The sequence below is a fragment of the Lampetra fluviatilis genome, chromosome 62, assembly GCF_964198595.1.
Source record: "Lampetra fluviatilis chromosome 62, kcLamFluv1.1, whole genome shotgun sequence".
NCBI classification, from domain to species: domain Eukaryota; kingdom Metazoa; phylum Chordata; class Hyperoartia; order Petromyzontiformes; family Petromyzontidae; genus Lampetra; species Lampetra fluviatilis.
Window position 1 is genome coordinate 7,609,508 of NC_136336.1, and position 24,080 is coordinate 7,633,587.

At 55.8% G+C, this 24,080-nt stretch overlaps 1 pseudogene across 1 annotated transcript in view; it reads left to right on the forward strand.

The window, feature by feature from the left end:
* The window catches only part of LOC144951407 (neuropilin-2-like), a 12,642-nt pseudogene extending 763 nt beyond the window's left edge, over positions 1-11,879 (forward strand). The window contains exons 2-10 of the transcript XR_013640476.1: positions 87-256; positions 614-769; positions 1,416-1,562; positions 1,881-2,048; positions 4,278-4,442; positions 5,214-5,361; positions 5,819-5,899; positions 10,687-10,734; positions 11,247-11,879. The product of XR_013640476.1 is annotated as a neuropilin-2-like (transcript). The remainder of the gene's footprint in view (positions 1-86; positions 257-613; positions 770-1,415; positions 1,563-1,880; positions 2,049-4,277; positions 4,443-5,213; positions 5,362-5,818; positions 5,900-10,686; positions 10,735-11,246) is intronic.
* The last annotated feature ends 12,201 nt before the right edge of the window (positions 11,880-24,080 follow it).

Below are 24,080 nucleotides of genomic sequence, written 5' to 3' on the forward strand. Positions count from 1 at the left end.
TCCACTCATCTCCTTGTCTCCCCCCCTCCACTCATCTCCCTGTCTCTCCCCTCCACTCCTCTCCCGCCCCCCTCCCCACCGCGTAGCCTCCCAGTGCGGCGGTGCGCTGGGCGTGGAGAGCGGTGCGGTGCGTCCCGACCGCCTCTCGGCGTCCTCCAGTACCGCACGGGCCTCTGGGGGCCTGAGCGCGCCCGGCTCAACCACCCCCTGAACGCGTGGACCCCCGCTCACCGACTCCAGCAAGGAGTGGCTGCAGGTGAGGAGCCGTCGGAGACCTTGACCCCCGCCGCGACCCTTACCGTGACCTCACCGCGACCTTCACTGTGACCTCACCCGCGACCCCCGCCGCGACCTCCCTCGACCCCCGCCGCGACCTCCCTCGACCCCCACCGCGACCTCTCTCGACCCCCACCACGACCTCTCCAGACCCCCGCCGCGACCTCTCTCGACACCCACCGCGACCTCTCGACCCTCACCGTGACCTCACTGCGACCCTCACCGCGACCCTCACCACGACCCTCACCGCGACCTCTCTCGATTCTTCCCCCCCCCCCCCATCCCGGTTTGCCCCCCCCCTCTCCCCCCCGCCCCCTGCCTGCCCCCCCCCTTCCAGGTGGACCTGGGCTTCCCGAAGCTGGTGACGGGCATCGCGACGCAGGGCGCCGTCTCCCAGGAGACCCACAAGAGCTACTACGTCACCGAGTTCCGCCTCGAGTACAGCTCCTCGGGCGACGAGTGGGTGCTGTACCGCGAGGGGCGCAGCCCGCGGGTGGGTACCCCAGAGGCCGCCTTTGTCTCCCTAGTGCCAATATTTTACACACCGCACCAGGTACTGAATTGAGGTTGAGTCGACCTAGGGGAGGCCCAGGACCGGTTCAAAAAATCGTCACCGGTGTTGCCCGTCAGCGGCAATAGAACTCTGGTCGCCAGGTTCGTAGCGCAGCGTAGCGCTAACCGCTACACTACCGCTCACCACCGCGACACTACCGCTCACCACGGCGACACTACCGCTCACCGGAGTTTGATTTTTATCGGAGACGGAGGCAGTGAGTGAATTGAGATTCATTAGCGGTGGGGAGTGCTGGTTGTAGTTGTGGTGGTTGAGGTGGTGGTGGTGATCGTTGTAGTCGTGGTTGTGGCAGTTGCGGCAGTTGTGGTGGTCAATGTGTGTACGTACGTTGAACTTCTTTCGCACCGTACGTAGCCAACAGTGCTAATCGAGGTGTGTGGGCATCCGTGTGCGTCTGTGTGCATCTGTGTGTGTGGGTCTTGCGTGTGTGTGCGTCTGCATGCGTCTGTGTGCGTGCATGCATCTGTGTGTGTCTGTGTGCTTGTGTATGTGCGTGCACATGCGTGCATCTGCGTGCGTGCATGTGTCCTGCGTGCGTGCGTGCGTGTGCGTGCGTGCGCCGCAGGATTTCGAGGGGAACCAGGATGGGAGCTCGGTGGTGCGGAACTCGCTGGCCGAGCCGTTTGTGGCTCGCCACGTGCGCCTGCGCCCCACGCGGGTGGCGCTGAGGGCATCGCGCTGCGCCTCGAGCTCTACGGCTGCCAGATCATGGGTGAGACGCCCCGCGGTGGCCACGGCTCGTGGCCGGAGCGGGGACACCGGGCGTGGTGGTGTGGCCACAAACACGGAGAGATCCGGGCGATGATCCAACCTTGGCCTCTCCCGACCCACGCCACGATCTACTCAGCACGACCCTCACCGTGACCCTCACCGTAACACTCACCGTGACCCCTCACCGTGACCCTCACCATGACCCTCACCACGACCCTCACCACGACCTCTCTTTGCTTCCACAACTTAGCCCCCGTCCCACTCCCTCTACCCCGCCCCCCCCGACCTCCCCCCTCTTCCACGCCCCCCCCCCCCCCAGACTTCCCGTGCTCGGAGCTGCTGGGGATGGTGTCGGGCAGGGATCGAGGATCGCCAGGTGGCCGTGTCGTCCTCGCGCGACTTCCAGTGGGCCGCAGGCAGCGCGCGGCTCCTGGGATCGCGCTTCGGCTGGGCACCGGCGCTCTCGCAGCCATCCGAGTGGCTCCAGGTGCCGTCTCCCACGCGGGGACACGCGGGGGCACGCGGGGGGACGCGGGGGGGGGGGGACACGTGGGGGGGGACACGCGGGGGGACGCGGGGGGACACGCGGGGGGGACACGGGGGGGGGGGACACGCGGGGGGGGGCACACGTGGAGACACGTGGGGGGGACGCGCGGGGGGACACACGTGGGGGGGGGGGGACACGTGGGGGGGGGGGACACACGTGGGGGGGGGGACACGCGGGGGGGGGGGGGACGCGCGGGGGGACACACGTGGGGGGGGGGGGGACACGTGGGGGGGGGGGACACACGTGGGGGGGGGGACACGCGGGGGGGGGTGGGACGCGCGGGGGGGACACACGTGGGGGGGGGGACACGCGGGGGGGGGTGGGACGCGCGGGGGGGACACACGTGGGGGGGGGGACACGTGGGCGGGGGGGACACACACACGTGGGGGGGGGGGACACGCGGGGGGGGGGGGGGGACGCGCGGGGGGGGGGGGGACACACGTGGGGGGGGGGGGACACGCGGGGGGGGGGGACACACGTGGGGGGGGGGGGGACACGTGGGGGGGGGGGGGGGACACGTGGGGGGGGGGGACACGTGGGGGGGGGGGGGACACACGTGGGGGGGGGGGGACACGTGGGGGGGGGGGGACACACGTGGGGGGGGGGGGACACGCGGGGGGGGGGGGGGACGCGCGGGGGACACACGTGGGGGCAGGAGACAGAGACAGGGAGGAAGAGAACGTAGGCTCCGACTGCTGTCACCAACGGGAAAAAAGGGACACGGGGACACGGGGACACGGAGACACGGGGACACGGGGACACGGGGACACGGGGACACGGGGACACGGGGACACGGAGACACGGGGACATGGGGGACACGGGGACACGGGGACACGGGGACACGGAGACACGGGGACACGGAGACACGGGGACACGGGGACACGGGGGACACGGGGACACGGAGACACGGGGACACGGAGACATCGGGGACACGGGGACATGGGGGACACGGGGACACGGGGACACGGGGGACACGGGGACATGGAGACACGGGGACACGGAGACACGGGGACACGGGGCATGGGGGACACGGGGACACGGGGGACACGGGGACACGGAGACACGGGGACACGGGGACACGGGGACACGGGGGCATGGGGGACACGGGGACACGGGGACACGGGGGACACGGGGACATGGGGGACACGGGGACACGGAGACACGGGGACATGGGGACACGGGGGACACGGGGACACGGGGACACGGGGACACGGGGGACAAGGGGACATGGGGGACACGGGGACACGGGGACACGGGGACATGGGGGACACGGGGACACGGAGACACGGGGACACGGGGACATGGGGGACACGGAGACACGGGGGACACGGGGACACGGAGACACGGAGACACGGGGACACGGGGGACACGGGGGACACGGGGACACGGGGACACGGGGACACGGGGACACGGAGACACGGGGACACGGGGACACGGGGGACACGGGGACATGGGGGACACGGAGACACGGGGGACACGGGGACACGGGGACACGGGGACACGGGGACACGGAGGCACGGGGACACGGGGACACGGAGACACGGGGACATGGGGACACAAAGACACGGGGACACGGAGACACGGGGACACGGGGATATGCCCTGTCTAAAGACGAACTCGCATTTTGTGAAGGGGAATTTTTTGTGTTTATTGCGAGGATCATCGATGAATTGCCCTGCCCGGTCCTGCGTTGGGTTTTTTGAGTTATTAGCACAATGAGAGACATCTCTTAAGAATCAATAGCCGTGAGATGAAGATTCTGATCGATGGAGGCTGCCGTATGTCAGGATGTGTGTACGTGTGTGTGCATGTGTGCGAGTGTGGTGTGTGTGTATATTGTATACGTGGGGAGCTTTAGTGTAGTAGCGGTGAGCGCTACGCTGCGCTACGAACCCGGTCACCCGAGTTCGATTCCCGCTCATGGCCACCAACAGCGTTGACGATTATCTGAACCGGTCCCGGGCCTCGCTAGGTCGACTCAGCCTCAAATGAGCACCTGGTGCGGTGTGTAAACATCAACGCCGGGGAGACAAAGGCGGCCGGGCGTGGCGCTGGCCACCCACCCCCTCGCTCGTGCGCCGTGCAGCTCCTTCGTAGGCGCCGCTCGCTCAACAGCAATTGCCCCGACAGTCCGCAAAGTCTCGACGGGGGACCTTTGTCTTTGTGCAGGTTGACCTGGGGGTGCCCTGGATGGTCAGCGGGGTCCTTCTGCAGGGGGCCAAGGGGGGGCCCCTCTCCGACACGAAGTTCTTCATCCGCCGCTTCGGCCTCGCGCACAGCCTGGACGGCATCACGTGGCACTCGGTGCGCGACACCAACAGCCAGCACCCCAAGGTAGGCCCGGCACGCGGGGACACGCGGGGACACGCGGGGACACGCGGGGACACGCGGGGACACGAGGCGCTGGGTCACGGTGGCGGTGTACCTCGTGAGTGTGCAGGCGGTGTAACTGCACCGGGTACCATGACCTCGAGGGACATCTGTGTAGAAGAGCTTTGTAGCTCATGGAATTCCTCCTGCGGTGAAAATATTCTGATCGTGATTCAAGGGGCCCAGGCGGCTGCCTGTGAACCGGGGGGGGTAAATTGGGATCCCGTTTCATCCCTTAAATCCTCCCCCACTCACCTACCCACCACCACCCCCCTGTGTCCCCGTGTCCTCCGTAGCACCGGGAGTGAGACGAGGCCATGCAGGAGGCCGTCTCTGATGGAGGACAATCAGTTCCCAAAGGGCAGTGCGCGACATTGTTACGAAGGAGCGTTTGCGCGTCTTGCCACCAGCGTGGTGTGCGGTGGATGCACCGCCCGGTTTCGTGCCGGAATGGGGCGAAGCCGATTCCTTCCGTGTTGCAGCGTCTTGATGCCGGCAAGGAGGGAACCGAAGATGCTCGCTGTGGAGTTCACTCCCTGACTCGCGCAGCGTGTAAACAGACACGCCACGTGGTGTCACAAGCAGTAACATTGAACTCCTCGTCCCCCTTCATCTCCTCCCCGCCACCCCCCTTCTCTTCCCCCCCCCTCTCCTCTTCCCCCTCCTCCTCCCCCCTTCACCCTCCTCTTCCCCCCTCCTCCTCCTCCCCCTCCCCCCTCCCCCCCCACCGCGCAGTCGTTCATCGGCAACTTCCACACCGACAAGGTGGAGCTGCGGCGCTTCCCGGCGGTGCTGGCGCGCCTGCTGCGCGTGCTGCCCGAGAAGTGGGCGCCCAGCGGCATCGGCCTGCGCCTCGAGATACTGGGCTGCACCCCGCCCACCGGTGGGCCCCCTCCCCCCCCCCCACCCCACCGGTGGCCCCCCACCCCACCGGTGGACCCCCCACCCCACCGGTGGACCCCCCACCCCACCCCACCGGTGGGCCCCTCCCCTCCACCCCACCGGTGGACCCCCCACCCCACCCCACCGGTGGGCCCCTCCCCCCCCACCCCACCGGTGGCCCCCCCACCCCACCGGTGGATCCCCCACCCCACCCCACCGGTGGACCCCCCACCCCACCCCACTGGTGGGGGGGGGAGGGGCCCACCGGTGAGCCACTCCCCCCCCCCACCCCACCGATGGACCCCTCCCGCCGCGTGACCCGACCGCCGATGATCGCTGCGAGTGATTGAACCCTGGGAATCGTCATCGTCGAGTCGCTTTGGGGGGCGAAGTTCGTCTCAGGGGTCCTGAGAACTGAAGCGGGCCCCCCGCCCCCCGCCCCCCGCGTGTCCCCACAGAGGCCCCCAGCACGGGACCCACGCCTGCACCCCCGGCGCCGGCGGCGGACGCGAGGGACCCTGGGTGTCTCGTCTCCGGGGGTGAGTGCACACAAAGACAAAGTTCCCCTGTGTAGCCTTTCGCAGGCCGACGGGGCGAGTGCTGTTGGCGAGGAGCACCTACGAAGGCCGGCATGGCACACGGAGCGGGGGGGGGGGGGGTGTGGTGAGCACCACGCCCGGCCGCCTTTGTCTCCCCAGTGCCGATGTTTACACACAGAACGAAGTGCTCATTTGAGGCTAAGTCAACCTAGGGGGAGGCCCAGGATCGGTTCAGATAATCGTCGCTGGTGTTGGTGGTGGCCGTGAGCGGTTCGGAGCGCAGCGCGCTCACCGCTACACTTACACACACGTTCACACACACGTACACACACACACGTACACACACGTACACACACACGTACACACACACACGTACACACACGTACACACACACACGTACACACACACGTACACACACACACGTACACACACACGTACACACACGCACGTACACACACGTACACACACACACGTACACACACACGTACACACGTACACACACACGTTCACACACACGTACACACACACGTACACACACACACGTTCACACACACGTACACACACACGTTCACAAACACGTACACACACACACACGTACATATGTGCCCACGCAGACATCCATGTACACACACGCGCACAGACACGCATGTACACGCACACGCATGTGTGTGTTCCGGCTACTCCAGTTCGACCCCAGGTCGATTCCCGTTCACGTCCAACAACAGTGGTGAATATTTCACTCGGCCATGGGCCTCCTCTAGGTCGACTCAGCCATACATTTTTACCAGGTTGCGTTGTGTAAACATCAGCATCGGGGAGACAAAGGCAGCAGGGTTTGATTCCAGTCGTGTTAGAACTTGCCCCAACAGTCTATGCAAGCTATATAGCGGATCTTTGTAATTGTTTAGAAATGTAATCGTTTATTTTCGCATGTGTGTTCGTATGTATGAATGTATGTGAGCTAACAGCACTTGCCCGAAAGGTGTGTTAAGGCTATAAGGGGGATCTTTGTCTTTGTTGGTGTATTATGGATTGTGTTTTGTATGAGCAACATCATTAACATCAACATCACCATCAGTACCTTCATCATCATCACTCAGTATTAGCAGCAGCATCACCATCCACAGAAACAACATAATCAATCACAGAATCATCATCCACAGAATCAACATAATCGATCACAGAATCATCATCATCATCATCATCCACAGAATCAACATCATCAATCACAGAATCATCATCATCATCATCCACAGAATCAACATCATAAATCACAGAATCATCATCATCATCATCCACAGAATCAACATCATCATCATCATCCACAGAATCAACATGATCATAATTCACAGAAGCAGCTTCATCTGTATCTTCAACAAGCAGCATCATCATCAGCAGCAGCAGCGTCGGCATCATCGTGAAGACCAGCGTAATTAACATCATCGTCAGCAGCAGCATCAATCATCGTCTGCGTCAGCATGAGCAGCAGTAGCATCATCAACATCACCGTCATGCGCAGAAGCAGCAGCATCAATCATCATCATCAGCAGCAGCTGCAGCCAACAACTCCGCCCGGACCTCTTCCTCTCGCCACGACCCCTGCCCCCCCATCTTGCCCCCCCCCCCCCCACATGTAGATTGCTCATCTCTGATCCCCGCAGCTGTAGAGACTCCACAGCCACCACCAAAGACAAAGATCCCCCGTGTAGCCTTAACAGACTGTAGGGGCAAGTGCTGTTAGCGAGCAGCACCTATGAAGGCCGGCACGGCACACGAGGGGGTGGGTGGCCAGCACCACGCCCCGCCGCCTTTGTCTCCCCAGTGGCGATGTTTACACACCGCACCAGGTACTCATTTGAGGCTGAGTCGAATTAGGGGAGACCCAGGACCGATTTAGATAATCGTCACTGGTGTTGGCCGTGAGCGGGAATCGAACCCGGGTCACCAGGTTCATAGAGCAGCATAGCGCTCACCGCCACCACCACCACCACCACAACCGGCACCACCACAACCGCCACCACCGCCACCACCACCGCCGCGACCACCACAACCACCACCGCCACCATCGCTACCACAACCGCAACCACCACCACAACCACCACCACAACCGTCACCGCCACCACCACAACCGCCACCACCGCCACTGCCACCACCGCCACCACCGCCACCACCACCGCCGCGACCACCACAACCACCACCGCCACCGCCACCACCGCCGCCACCACCACAACCGCCACCACCATCGTCACCGCCACCACCGCCACCACCACCATCGCCACCATCACCACGTCATTTATCGCCACGTGCTCACCATGGCCGATCCAGAAGCTTGGAATTTCCGGAGTGCCCCCCCCGCCCCATTTCTACCTCCACCCCCCCACCACCCCCCCCCACTTCCTTGACACACCAAGGGGGTGTCCCCTTACCACGCACAGATGGACAGCGGATGGACGGTGGTGGATGGATGGTGGGGGGTTGGTGGCCGTGTGTTTTGAGAGTGGTGAAGGTTGCGGTGGTGGTGGTAGTTGTGGTGACAGTGGTGGTGGTGGTGGTGTCGATTGGTTGTGATGGTAGCGGTGGTAGTGATAAAGGTTGTGGTGTTTGTGGTGATGGTGGTGGTCTTGGTGAAGGTGGTCTTGGTGGTTGTGGCAGTAGTGATGCTGCTAGTGATGATGATGATGCTGGTGGTGCCGCTGCTGCTGCTGCTGGCAATAATCTTGTTAATAGAGATGGTATCGCTGCTGATGATGTTACTGCTGCCGCTGTCACCGCCATCGCACATGGTCCTCGTGCGTGCTGCTCCGAGTAGTTGTGGCGTCGTGCGCCGGGGGGGGGGGGGGGGCGAGAGGGGGGCACGGGGGCGGTGGTGGCAGCAGTGGCAGGGAGAGCACCGGGGGGGGGGGGTTTAGGTGAGAGGGGTCGGCAAGCCTGCGGCACGAGGAGCGCCCTGCGGCTCTTTCAAGGACTGCGGCTTCGCGAGCCGCGATAATTACTGCTCATCGAGGGCCGCCACCGTCTTCACGTTCACCACCGCGGTGCACCGCTGCCATCTTGGAACATATCACTGGGGGGGGGGGGGAGTTGATTTTTTTTACCGAATTCGAACGGCCCTTCGTTATTTTGGTAGCTAACCCCCTGGTGTAGGTGGTGGGGGGGGGTGGGCAGGATGGGAATGTGTTGTGGAGGAATCGTGGACGGAACAGGAGAGGTGCCGGGGGGAGGTGGGGGAGGAGGGAGTAGCGAACATCCAGGGGCTGAGAGAAGGTTGGGGGGACGGGGAGGGAGGGGGGGAGGGGGGAGGGAGGGGGGGAGGGGGGAGTCAGATTTGTTTGTGTTGAAGCCACCACCGGGGTTGTTCTCATTTAATTTCATCAAGGAACCTTTGAACCCCCCCCCCCCCAGCAGCCAACACTGCCGCCCCCATCCATCTTACGCCGCCGCCACGCTCCCCCGCCGCACCGCCCTTTCCTTCCTTCCTCCGTCGCGCTCCCCTCCGTTCCCCGCCGATCGGCGCCGATGGATTCTGGGATGGGAGCGGGGTCGGAGGTCGCGCTCAAAATCGGGAGGAATCCGATGAGCTGTGAAGCTCTTTCTCAGCGATGTCCGGCAAGCGACAACCCCGGTGCAAGAGTTCGATTCGCGCGCCGGGATTGTTGACGCAGGCGCACGCAGAGACAAAGATCCCCCGTGTAGCCTTAACAGACTGTAGGGGCAAGTGCTGTTAGCGAGCAGCACCTACGAAGGCCGGAACAGTACACGAGGGGGTGGGTGGCCAGCACCACGCCCGGCCTCCTTTGTCTCCCCAGTGGCGATGTTTACACACTGCGCCAGGTACTCGTTTTAGGCTGGAGGAGGCGCAGTACCGGTTGAAATAATCGTCACCGGTGTCAGGGTGGCCGTGAGCGTGAATCAGACTCAGGTCGCCAGGTTCGTAGCACACCGTGCTAAGCACTGCGCCACCACACAGACACACACACACACACAGACACACACAGACACACACAGACACACATAGACACACACATGCACGTACACACACACACACACGTACACACGTACACACACACGTACACACACATACGTACACGCACACACACGTACACACACACGTACACACACAGACACACACATACACACACATACACACACATACACACACAGACACACATAGACACACACATGCACGTACACACACGTACACACGTACACACACACGTACACACACATACGTACACGCACACACACGTACACACACACGTACACACACACGTACACAACAACAACAACCGCCATTCGCCACTAAGTGGCGGTGGCGTCACCACGACGCTTGTGCCAGGCCATGTGCACCTTGAGGCCACGTGAAGTGTCGAACGCCCGCTGGCAGGAGGTCACGGGGCAGACCCACACGTACACACAAACACACACACGTGCAAACACACACGTACACACACACGCACGTCACGTCTCTCAGCCTCCCGGGTGACCCGAGGGGGGGGGGTCACGATCGGTTTCGTCCACCGGTCAACCTCCCGTCAGTCTCCCTCTGCTGCTGCCCTGTCCGTCTCTCAGCCCAGACGACTGCCGTCCTGTCCGGCGTTTGGACGCTGCCGCTAAGGGGGACCCCCTCGGCTGAAACACTCGCGAGATGTCAGCTCGCGGGCGGAATATCAATCCAAGTGTTTATCGGTCCTAATATAATTGATTTGCGCGCCTCTGTGTGTGTCTCTCGTGCTGTCTCCGTGTCTCTCCCTCACCGCTGCCCCCTTCCCTCCTGTCCCCTCCGATAGGCGAGTGCCGCACGGACAAGCCCTCGGTCGTGGTGCCTTCAGAGTCAGGTGTGAACGCGCGCACGCTCGCAAACGAACTTGCGCACAAAGACAAAGGTCCCCCGCGTAGCCTTTTGACGGGTGGCGCCTGCGAAGGCCGGCACGGCAGAACCTGCGAGGGGGTGGTTGTGGCCAGTAGCCACGCCCGACCGCCTTTGTCTCCCCAGCGCCGACGTTTACACGCGCGCGCGTCAGTGTGTGGGGATGTGCACGTGTGTGTGTGTGTGTCTGCGTGAAGCGGGAGTGTAGTGGTGAGCGCGCCGCACTATGGACCCGGCGACCCGAGTTCGATTCCCGCTTGCGTGGCGACGCCGCCCTTGTTGTCGACCTCTCGTCTCCTAAACCATCGGCACACAAGAAAAACAATCCGAAGTCGCCTTTGAGAATCCAAAAGGAAATTCTGAATTGCGCCAATCCCAAACTCATGCCCAGTTTTCATTCGTGAGCTCGTTTTATTTACTGTTCGGTTTTGTTGTTGTTAATTCGTTTGTTTATTTGTGTCCCCGTCTTGTTCCCGTCAGCGTGGAATCGGCCAGTCGGCAGCGACCAGGCCGCTTTGGGCACCGAAATCCACAGCTCCTGGGACGACGACGACAACAACAACAACAGCAGCAGCAACAACAGCAGCAGCAGCGACGACGACAACCTCGACAACGGCGACATCCCCGAAGACGGTGGCGTTGATGAGCCCGACAACGGGGACGAGGTGGAGGTGGAGGAGGAGAAGGCGGAGGAGGAGGTGGAGGAGGAGGAAGACGCTCGCGTCCTGCGTTCGCTCGACCCCATCCTCATCACCATCATCACCGTCAGCTCGCTGGGCGTGCTGCTGGGAGCGGCCTGCACCGGCCTGCTCCTCTACTGCGCTTGCACCTACGGCGGCGGCGTCGTCGGCGGCACGGGCGGGCGACGCCACCACTTCCACCAGCAGCAGCAGCTTAACCGCAGCCACGGCGGCGGCGGCGGCCGCTGCGTGCCGGAGCTGTCCATCTCGGCGTTGGAGAGGTACAACTTCGAGTTGTACGACGGCGCCGCCAGGGCCAAGGAGAAGAAGACGCCGTGCATCCGGGAGGCCGGCGGCGCCGGGCAGCTCGCCGAAGAGAAGGCGCGGCTGCACACGCAGGGCTCCAGCTCCGAGGCGTAGCGAGGAGGTGAAGGCGGAGGCGGGGGGGCGGAGGGGGTTGGAGGGGGAGGGGTGTCCTGGACGAGCTGGGACGGCGGGGGTGGACGCGGATGAGACGCGGGATGCGCGGGATGGAGGGACGACGCGAACGTTGTCCGTGCTCGCCGCGGCTTCCGGCGATTGTTGTTGTTGGATCGGCGCAAGTTGTGCTTGGAGGCGATGGTCGCCGATGGAGTTGGACTGTTGGATTCAATCGAAGGCACTCGGCAAGAGGATGCTGTTGAATTTCCGTGCGAGTGCGTGTGTGTGTGTGTGTGCGTGTGTGTGTGTGTGCGTGTGTGTGTGTGTGCGTGTGTGTGCGTGTGTGTGTGCGTGTGTGTGCGCGCCCGATCGCTGTCTGTGTGTGTTCTGTATTTATCGTGCCGTCAGTGTGTTCTGTGTTGGACTGTTTGCGCGGTGTGTGCGCGCGCGTGTGTGTGTGTGCCTGTGTGCTGTCTCTGTCTATGGTCTCGTGTACACTGTTTACGAACTAAGTTGTACTGTGGGTATCGTCTTTAATAGGTGCTCGCTAACAGCACTTGCTCCAACGATATGTTCAAGGCTATACGGGGAATCTTTGTCTTCCATCTGTGTGCTGTGTGGTGTCTGTACACTTGCTCTGTACTGCATGTTTCAATCTTCAGTTGTGCTGTGCACACTGCTGTGCTGTCGTTCCGGCCTTCATAGGAGCTGCTCGCTAACAGCATTTGTCTCAACAGTCTGTTAAGGCTATAACGGGGGGATTTAAAAAAAAATGTTTTTTGCTGTGTGTCCTATCCGTGTAGGCTGTATATCTCATGCTTATGGCATCTGCTGTGCCATCATTTTACGCTGTCTGTGTCTCCCTGTGTGTATGCTGCCTGTGTATTCTGTCTGCATTTATTGGATGTTCTCTTTTGTATGCCCTGATGTGTCTGGTCCCGGTGTCGTGTGCGCGCTTGTCCGTGCGTGTGTCTTGTCTGCGCTGTCCATGTCCTTTGTGCCTGAAACCTCGAAAGAATAAATGAAGCCACTCTTGGGACAATGGGACCATAATTTTGTACAAAAACAAAAAATCGCCACTGCAATCGCTGCTCAAGGCCAACCGGAATGGACTATGAAAAATCCCATCATCATCATCATCAAGCGTCTTCCTTATCATCGCGGTCATCGCAAACCATTTTTCTATCCTACGCTGGATGAAATCGTCTTGTGACGACGAGCAGGAACAAGACGAGATGGAGCCTGGCTTGGGCTTGTGTGAAGGCCTCGGCCTGCCTGTGAAGGAGATGCTCCCCGCAAGGGAAGGACCCTGCGTGTTGGGGAGCAGGAGGGGGCCGGGTGCTATTTATTAAAGCGGCGGGGCTTTAATGAACGTCACGGGGCGCGCCGTCTCTGTTACACGCGCGCTGCTTTTTGTACACACACACACACCGTAATTATCGGCACGTTGTTTTTGAAAAACCGAAGAACAGTGCGGAGGAGGAACGAGGCAAAGAATGAGGTGGGGGGAGATTTTGAGAGAAGCGGAAATGACTGCAATTGAGACTCAAGGTCTGTGTTAGATAACAGACTCTGGAACTAACGAATAACCCGAACCCTTCCCTCAACCCCAAAGCATAACCCGAAGTCTTAACTCTAGCCGTCGTCTTTAATACTCGCCCTGCCTGTAGTCTTAAGCTCTGACCAGCCCTAACCTTAACCGTTGACTTAACAAAATTCCCTTTCACAAAGCATGTTCATATATCCGCCATTCCCCAGTAGTCTTTGCCCTAATTGTGGAACATTCTCCCCACCCTGTCCCTCTGCCTAATATTAGCTCCCAACTGTAGCCCCATTTCCTGACCATATCCCAAAATCCTATCCTTAGCCATACCCCTCCCCCACCGCCCACCCCCCAAAGCTTTAACTGTCACCGGACCCATAGCTGCCCCAAACTCCGTCGATAGCCATATTTCTAAACCCGTAAGCGCGAACCCTCGTCCTCGCCCCCTGACCTTTGCTCTCCATCCCCAGCCCTCGCCTGCACCCCGCACACCGCCGCCCACAGGAAGCGCGTTGGACCATCTGTTCGGTGGTTCTCTTTTGATCATGCGAACAAATGTGGAACGCCGGAAGAGGGAGAGAGTGGATTTTTTTTTTGCTTTAACAAAGACTCAGCGTGGGCCTGGCTCCACGTGCACCCCACGTGCTGCCGACTCGCACGTCCCGCTCGCCGGTGGCAGAACCCGCACAATGAGCCGCGCCATCGTCGCCGCGGTTTTCGCAAATGTCTTCCATCGTTGAATTTCGATTTAACGCTTTCGTGACTGCAGGGATTCATCTTCTTGGTTCTTTCGGTAAAGTCACGTAGAAGGGAAGTAATAAGACAATAAAAATAAAACATAATAAAATAATTATTTTATTATGTTTTATCATTATTTTATGTTTTATTTTTATTATTTTATTACTTCCCTTCTACGTGACTTTACCGAAAGAACCAAGAAGATCTTCCATCGTTCGCATCGCCGCCTTCTTCTTATCGTCATCATCATTGCCGCCTGCGCCGTCATTGCCGTCGTCGTCTTCATCATCATCATCATCGGCATCTTTGCCCGAGCGAAATGTTGCACTCGTACCAAGCCCACGTGTGTTCACGGGTCTGTCGGCTGTTGTGATTCATCAAGATTCGCTCTACCTACTCGGCCTGCGCTGAGAGCTCGGGCCGTGACGCCGGGCGTGGGGAGCGGTGGCGGGGAGGGCCTTGTGAGGGTTTAAATGCGGCTGCGACACCACAAGCGAAAAGCTGAACTAAACTAACGCGTTTGGAAAGTGAGACTCGGTTCAGTGTGCCAGGGGAGAGGTTCGGGTTGAGATCGGGGTCTGCTTGGCGAGTGTGGTTTGGGTTAGGTGTAGGGTGTGATTGACTGGCGCTGTATGGGTTCGGGTCTCGTTGGTTCGTGAAGTTTGCGCGATAGCCTAGTTCACTCGTATGAATTGGTTGAGAGGTTAGGGAAAGATTTTTTGGACAGGGTGTGGTAAGCAACTGTGCTGTGGATTCTCAGTAGTGTCTGGTCGGCGGCCCGTGTGGGATAAGTTCGGCGTCGTGCCTGTTGAACGAGTGTGGTTTGGATCAGGGCCAGTATCTGGTTGACAAGTTGTGTTCCACCCTTTAACGGTTGTCCACCCTCGTTATTGGGAGCTTTTTCACTGATGGTGATTCCTGTGCCCAGTCTCCACTCTTTTGCCTGCGTTCATTTGATAAAAAGCGACTTGAAATCACTCACGATAATCCTGGCTTTTACAATGATCACTTTGATAATGACTGCGCTTTTCCACGATGTTGCTGGCGTATACGTAGTGACACCGTAATTGCACAGCATTTGCAATGAAGCACATCGAAGCTGTAATCATCATCGTCGTGGTCATCAAGAGCCATGGTCCATCCACTGCTGAATGAAAGCCGCCTCACCCATCTGCCGCCACCGCACGACCCCGCGCGCGTTGTAACAGTCCAGCTCGCGCGCCAGCTGACTCCGCCGGGCAATCTCCTCTGTGAGCGTTCTTCGAGCTGGTGTGCTGTTTATCTAACTAAGACGCAGAGAGACCAACACTCTCTAGACCACAAGAGTTAAATGACGTTGAGGACCCTTGAGCATTGTGGGTCGTTGTGGCCTTCATAGCAGTTTTCACTCGAGCATGGCAGTATCGGACGTGGCTTTGACTTCTCTGTTAATCATCAGCAATCCGGCAAGTCGGTGTTTACAGTCAGTGCTGTGTGACACAACCCTTGCGGAAGTCTCAGTGGAGTCGTGTCCTTGAGCGGCACTGTGTGAGCGTGCGCTCGCGAAAGGTCATGATGTAGTCGGGCAGGAATTGGCAACCACAGTAACAACGAGAAGAGCCATTGTTGTTTTCGAATTCCGTGGGAAAAAAAAACTCAATATTTCAAGAGCCCACAATGCACTGCGGTGGTGGTGGTGGTTCCTCAATAAATAACTGTGCACGAAGCAGCAGTCCTTAAAGACACACCGCATGTGGCTCTGGAGCCGTGGGTTGGCGACGATTGGCATCAACGTTTGCCACGCAATATTTAATTTCGACTCGAAATCATTTGAGTTGGCCAAAGCTGAACGAAAAATCCGATCGCTGCTGCTCCGAGTGGCGACATCCAGTCGCGATCACTTGCAGAAATCACGCGGCAAATTCGTTCCCGTTGGTCCGTGACAGAACCTCCGCCACTCACCACGTGGGCTTTTTCGCAGTCGATGCCGCGTGACTCTGCGGTGATTCCTTTACGACAGTGGTTCTTAACCTAGCTAGGGTGCAAGTAACCCCTGGGGGTGCGAGATGTGGTCAGATTTGTTTGTTGGAAGGTAAATCATCGAAACGCAAATTAAGTACGGGGGACGTGAGTCACAACCTGCTTTGTTTCATCAAACCCTCTGTACGCATGAACATTGCACATTGTTTTAATGACTGAGAATCACAGGGGTGCAAAGCTGCAGTAAAGGTTAAGAACCACTAGGTTTTTTTTACCGAAAAAAAACTAAGAGTATGAATCGTTGCAGTCACGAAAGCTTCAAATCTAGAATTAAGAACCACTGCTTTACGACGACGACGGCGATACGTTGCAACTTTGTTTTGTTAATATGAAAGGGGTCGTCGTGAGGAATTCCACCCAGCGGCAACCCCTTTGAAGGTGTGGCCGGGTGCCCGCGCTGAGCGGCATCACTCAGGGGGCAAAGGTCAAACGCCGGAGCTGAGAAAGAGCCCTGGAGTTAACCTTGAGGACCCCCAGGACGTGTTCGAGTGTTGTCGTCATTAAATGGTGCAAGCAATGCCGCCTTTTTTTTACATTTTGGCCGCTCCGGTTCAAGACTTAAACAAATTTGTAAAAAAATGTTTTTATTGAATTTAGAATCCTAAACGACCTCAGGGAGCACCGCACGGTGACGGGCACTCGCCTCCGTGCGGACGAGAAGAGGTTGCGACTCAATTTTGCCTTTAAAATGTTCTTAAGACGCATTCTCGTGTTCCCAGCTAACTTAATACTTTATCTTAGCCTCCCACGCGAATGGCACTCCCAGCCAAAAAATAATGTGTTTACAGTTTTACAAATGTTTTGTTAAATATATAAATATATATTTCCTGCCCCTGGACATCGTCGGCCAAGTTTCAAGATTTTCTCTCGGTGCGCCAGCACAAGTTACTGACCCGGGGCTTTTTGTGTTCGCGCGTGGGAGGAAAGCGGGGAGCACTTGCAGGGGACATTCAAAACTCACGTGTGCAGATTGTCACGTGTGCAAATTGCCGTGTGCAGATTGCCGCGTGTGCAAATTGCCGTGTGCAGATTGTCACGTGTGCAGATTGTCACGTGTGCAGATTGTCACGTGTGCAGATTGTCACGTGTGCAGATTGTCACGTGTGCAGATTGTCACGTGTGCAGATTGTCACGTGTGCAGATTGCCACGTGTGCAGATTGCCGTGTGCAGCGAGACGGAGCATGTGGCACGTCGTCGTCATCATCACCTTTGTTCAAAACAGTGACTCAGAGCCCAATCCCTGTGTGATGAACAAACCCCTACGGGCATGAATCGTCGGATTCAAAACGGAAACGCTCAACACGGGCGTCGACAACACCGTGGCCCTGAATTAGAAACCCCAAAAGGCTATAACAGGCGATGTTTCAGATACTGTAACACGTCGTGGTAGTCGTTGTAGAAGGCTTTCGAGACCAACATTGACCATGAGAGGTTTTTTTTTGGTTTGGATCGCTGTAAATATAAATGTGTCGTTAAAGCCGCCACCACCCGACGCAGCCAATCAGTAAAGTTTGTCACGTAAACAAAGCGCATGTCAATTCGTTTTTAGTTCGGCATATCGGTGGTGTGTCGTAAATGTTGTAGTGGGTTTACTCTCCACCAGCAACGAATTGCCACGTTTTGTTGGCGTGACAATCCTGAAAAATTGGCTGTCTCGGGTGGTGGCGGGTTTGACGACACATTCATATTTACGTTTCAAGCAATGTCCCTGGACAACACGTGCAGGCCATATGACTGCTCCGACAAAGCCTCCGACCTCTCCCGCATGCGTTGCGCAGAAGGGTCATTGTCCGAAACGTCGCCTATTGTATACCTGCATTTTAAAGGCCACGGCGCGACCGGCGGATTGCGTTCAGTTGTGTTTCGGTTTTGTGCGCCACCGCTGAACGCCCAAACGGCAAATTTCGCGATCGCCCAAAAGAATTTAACTAAAATACAAACACACGAATGGGATTGCAGGCGCGGTGAGCGGGAGCGGCATCTGCTGGTCAGTGCGGGTTCCACAGCTGCCGTGGGTTCGCGTGCACGGCTGACTTGAGTACCGCTGCAGATTTTCCGTATGTGCGTTCGGGAGTTTTGTTGTGTGTGTGTTACAGCCTAGTGGCAGCTTGAATTCGGCAAAAAAACATGTTTTATGAACAAGCTCTCGGGCACGGAGCTAAAACGTCGGACGTCGTGCCAAACAACGCGCACGGTCCAACCATTACACACACACACATCGGACAGGGAATCATCTACTTCCGAGCATTCGATTTAATAACTTTCAGAGATACGAACAAACCTGTTCCGCATGTCCAGTTGCCTGTTCGGACCGAGAGTCGTAAGTCCAACCGCCGAGTAATGGATGGCGGTGGTGGCATCTACATCTGCAGAACGTGAAGAACCAGTGGCATCTACATCTACAGGAGATTATATGACTTTTAAAGCCATCCCCCCGTGTTTAGTGTACACACCGTACAACACGTTTTGAATCGACAGCAGTAACGTTGAGACTTACGAACAAATCGAGTTACGAACAGACCTGGAACCTAACTCGTTCATAAGTAAAGGAGCCCTGCGTGTTGAACTTCTTTCGCACCGTACGTAGCCAACCGTGCAAATCGTAGGTGCGAGGGAAGGGGGCAACAAACGGTCACGATATTTGTTGCGGGAGCTGCCTGCGTAGAGATGCAAGGATTGGTGGATCGCGTCGAGATTCGAGTCCCAAAGTCGGTGAACTGTCAAGTGGGTTCGTGAACACGGCTGTGGACCCTGTGTGTGTTTCCGCCACGTGTGTATGTGTGTGTGTATGACGGGTTTGATCAGCGTCCTACGATTTTCTCGCCACATCTTCGTAATTTTTGTTTTCTTATTTAAAAAAATAAATTTCGCCTACGTAGCGATGTAGCAAGGAGCACCCTCCTGCAGCACAGTCCTGAGGCTTTTGTGAACGATACACGTCTTCCTATTTGTTGTTTTTGTCTTTTGTACGCATAAGATATTGACATTTATTTACCCAGGAAAGCCTCGCTGAGTCCCAAGACTTGTTTCCAGGAGGGTGCTGCTGCTCCTAATATATTTGGGATGTTTTGGCCATAAATTATCCCATCAGTGAAGAGTCGGAGAACGTTCCCTGGCCTGTTGTGAGTAGCCACGGTGTGAGATTGTGGTCACTCGCATCACAATCATGGAACATCATCGTCGTCATTATCACGGTCCGCGGCCAGATAGCCCGTAGGTGGTCCACTGCACATTTCGTCATTAGTTGTTTCCACTTTTCTCCCCGTCTTGCAGTGCCAACGTGCTCAGGTAGCGCACACGACGGAACGTAATTCCCGATTCACAAATACGAAGGTGCCATCGTCGTAGGCAGCGATAACGCCACACCGGTGCTCATGACGCAATTATTTGGCTCATCGACCACCTCGGAGTAAAGTGACAGCGTGGGGCCTGCCTCCGTCAATTTTCGGCCGCACGAAGAAGTAAGCGTGGGGCTGCACGTGGGAGAACATCGGTTCGTGACCCGTGTTCGCTAACCCACTGCTCTGTATCGCCATCTGTTGGTCACCGATCCTCACACGCAAATGGGACACGGTGAGTCTTGGTTTGTCCTGCCGGTTCCGAGACCAACTTTGGCTGGCAAGGGATATTGTGGTTGCTTGACAGGAAAAGCAAACTCTGGACCGGTTTCAACCTTCTGGGTCTCATCGGCGTGCTCGCAAGCAATGCTTGCTGATGGGATTAAACAAAACACGTTGTATTTATATGCGGAGACGTCACGTTTTTTTCGGATATTTCATTTTTTCGATAATGTGCGCGATGAGTTTGTGTATGCCAATGTATATGCAAGTGCGTTCATCACCAATCAATGATGGTCCAGCAGTGGATCGATCATGGCTGATGATGATAATGATGTTGTTGTTGCATTGGAGGGAATACTGGCACGGTAGGCGGACCTAAAAATATGAAGTTGGCATGAAAGGAAACTGCCATTGTTTGTATTATATTGTGTTAACACGTCGTCGGCTTTCGCGACCAATATCCTTCACAATAGAGGTGTTTTGGGTTAGATCGCGTAAATATATAAATGTGTCGTTAAACCCGCCACCACCCGACACAGCCAACTAGTAAGGGTTGTCACGTAAACAGAACGTGCCTATCCTCACTAGTACAGCACACCGGTGTGTTGGAGAGCCAAGCCACAACATTTACAATCCGAGTACGACGTTTCGCCAGTAATTACAACCAACTTCATCAGGCGACAGCCAGATCTGTGGAGAAATATTCCCGTTTCGTTCCTTAAAGAGGGATAGATGTCACGGGTTTAACGACACATGTCTATTTACGCGTTCTAACCCAAACGCCCCATATCATGGTTGTATTATATTGTGTTACAGGACTGTATTGTGAGTTTAACACAAAGCTATACCTTCGTCGCTGCTTGAATGTTTTTTGTACGTTTTATGTTACTGGATTTCTACAGTAATAATAATAATAACAACAACAACCACGATGACAATAATCGTGGAGGCTGGACAAACCAAATGTTTTAATTTGTGCCGAAGCGACATTTGTAAATAAAGTCAACAAGCAATTTCAATCATCCACGTGTGGTGTGGCCTCATTAGAGTTTGGTGGAGGACATGCGGGCGCGTGCGTGTGTGGCTTATTAAGTAGCAGCGGTGGCCGAGCCGCGCTCAGAACCCGGCCACCCGAGTTCCATTCCCGCTCACGGCCTATATCGACGCCAGTGACGATTAGGTCGGCTCGGCCTCAAATGAGCAGGGCATCTGGTGCGGTGTGTGAGCGTCGCCTGTGGGGGAGACAAAGGCGGTCGGGCGTGCTTGTGGCCACCCCATCTCCCCCCTCGTGTGCCGTACCGCCCTTCGTTGGTGCGACTCGCTAACTGCGCTTGCCCCAACAGTCTGTCAAAGCGACATGGGGGGGGGGGGGGGGGGGTCTTTGCGTTTTTGGTCAGGAAATATTTCTGCGTATTCATCAGTCATCATCAAGCAACATCCTCAAATTGCAACGGTGACAGAGCGACCATCATGCTGCTCGTGTTGTCCTTTGTGTCATCCACGACTCGACCACCGCTCTCCATACTGATGGAGCTCGTTGCAATTCCAGGCCAAACGTCGGACTCAGATTGTAAATGTTCTGGCTCGGCTCTCCAACACACAACCGGTGGTGCTGTACCAGTAACGAATTGGCCACGTTCTGTTTACGTGACAAACCTTTACTAATTGGCTGTGTCGGCTGGTGGCGGGTTTAACGACACATTTATATATTTACGCGATCTAACCAAAAAAAAACCCCTTTATCATGGCTCTCCATACTCTTCGTTGGCTCTTTCGCCAGCAGCACTAAATGACAAAGTGGCGCCTGCCTTTGCTATCGCGACTCACGGCTCTCGCCTTGCGCTGAAGGCTCACGGTAGACCCCGAGGCAGAAGCAGCAGCAGCAGCGTCACTCAAAATCTGCGTCAGACACCGAAGGTCTGCAACTGTTAGAGCCTCACGTCACTATGCACTACACTATACACTACAACTACTATACACTGCACTATACACTACTATACACTACACTATACACTACACAACTGCTACAGCCTCACGTCACTATGCAACACACTATACACTACTAATACAGCACACTATACACTACTATACACTACACTATACACTACACAACTGCAATCGGGAAACATGTTCAGGTAATAATGTATACATTACTATTTTTAGCACACAATCGACAGGAGGTAAAAGAACCATGGGTTTGCATAATGCGCATGCATAATGGTCGTTGATGAACATATACATAACCCAAATGCCAATGGATTCCCAGAGTCATTTAGATGCATTCATGAATTCACCCCCCCCCCCCCCCCACTTCGTGCAAGACGAGCACACGAGTGACATCATCACACCTCTCCCTCTATTTAAGGAACGAAACGGGAGGATTTCTCTACAAATCTGGCTGTCGCTTGATGAAGCCAGTTGTAATTACTGGCGAAACGTCGTACTCAGATTGTAAATGTTTTGGCTTGGCTCTCCAACACACCGGTGTGCTGCACTAGTGACGAATTGGCCACGTTCTGTTTCCGTGACAAACCTTACTAGTTGGCTGTGTCGGGTGGTGGCGGGTTTAACGACACATTTATATATTTACGCGATCTCACCCAAAAAAACCTCTATTAAGGATTATACAAGTACAATCACCGACTGTTATTGTCCATTAAAACTCTCTGTGTTTAAATTTTGATTTAAAGCTTTCGTGACTGCAGAGATTCATATTATTGGTTCTTTCGGTAAAGTCACGTAGAAGGGAAATAATACAATAATATAAATATAAAACAATAAAAATTCTCACGACGCTTCGACTGCAACACAAGCAATCATCATCGATGATGATTGGTTCTTTCGGTGACTTTACCGAAAGAACCAAGAATATGAATCTCTGTGTTTAGTTTATTCTGTTAACTGTGCTTGTCCACACACTGCCAAAACTCCCCCGTATAGCCTCTAGCAGACTGCTGGGGCAAGTGCTGTTAGCGACCAGCACCTATCAGAATGTTTACTTCTAGTGCAATCCGATGAGCTAGAAAGCTCTTTATTTCACAGACGTCCAGTGAGGTCACGTGATCAGAACGCTACAACAACAAACAGTACAAACAGCACAGGCAGTTGTTCAAAGTACAAGAAAGGTGAATAGATCCCTTAAAAATGTTTATACATACAGATTAAACTAAACCATTTTTTGTGTCTTACCAGGTAAAGCCCACTGAGCTAGTAACTCATGTTTCAGAATAACCCGGCCACAAATGATAGCTCAATAAAGTGGCTTATCATATGGACATCCATAGCAGCCAAATAATCTAAATCATCTAAAGGCCCGCACGGCACACGAGGGGGTGGGTGGCCAGCACCACGCCCGACCACCTTTGTCTCCCCAGTGGCGATGTTTACGACACACCGCACCAGGTACTCATTTGAGACTGAGTCGACCTAGACGAGGGCCTGCGACCGGCAGCATTACTCAGTGGGCTTTACCTGGTAAGATAAAGATACACCTTTGTTGTGATGTGTATTTTTGTTAGTGATGTGTTTTCTATACTTTGCACTCCTATCGTGTTGTTTGCGTTGTTTGTTGTAACTTTCTGACCCCGTGACCCTAGGGGCCGTCCATAAATGACGTCACGCACCTGGTGGGGGGGGGGTCAGACATTTGTGACGATGTGTGACGATGAGGGGGGGTTTGAGAAATGTGACGTCACATCAAAATGTGCAATTTTAAATAAATATAGACAACACGTTCTACTTAATTAAATATACTTTTTAATAAATGTTTTCTCCTACAACAGCGCCACATTAAATACGCACTACAATGACAATAGTTTAAAGCGATTTGAAGCATGTTTTATTTGGGGGGGGGCAGAGCTTTGTGATGTCATATTTGAGGGGGGGGGGCTGACTTTTGTGACGCCGTGTGACGATGGTGGGGGGGGGGGGTCAAAAAACGTCCAAAATCGCGTGACGTCATTTATGGACGGCCCCTTAAGGTTGCAATTCCTTGAGTGAAAAACATCCGATTTAGTTAAATAGATTTTCTTGGTTCTTTCAGTAAAGTTACGTAGAAGGGAAATAATAAAATATGGGTTGTTATTTTATTTATTGTTTTATTAGTTCCCTTCTACGTGATTTGTACCGGCTTTTTTATTTATTGCAAGCATATATTCTTTTTCATGGTTTTTCAGTGAATTATAAGGGAATATGAAATTAATCCTCGACAAGAATCGGGGCGAAGCCGGCTAGTAAAGCTTTCTTTTCATAAATAAATGTATGGATACATCTTCTTGGTTCTTTCGGTAAAGTCACGTAGAAGAGAAATAATAAAATAATAAAAATAAATCGATTACATTTTCTTGCTGTGGT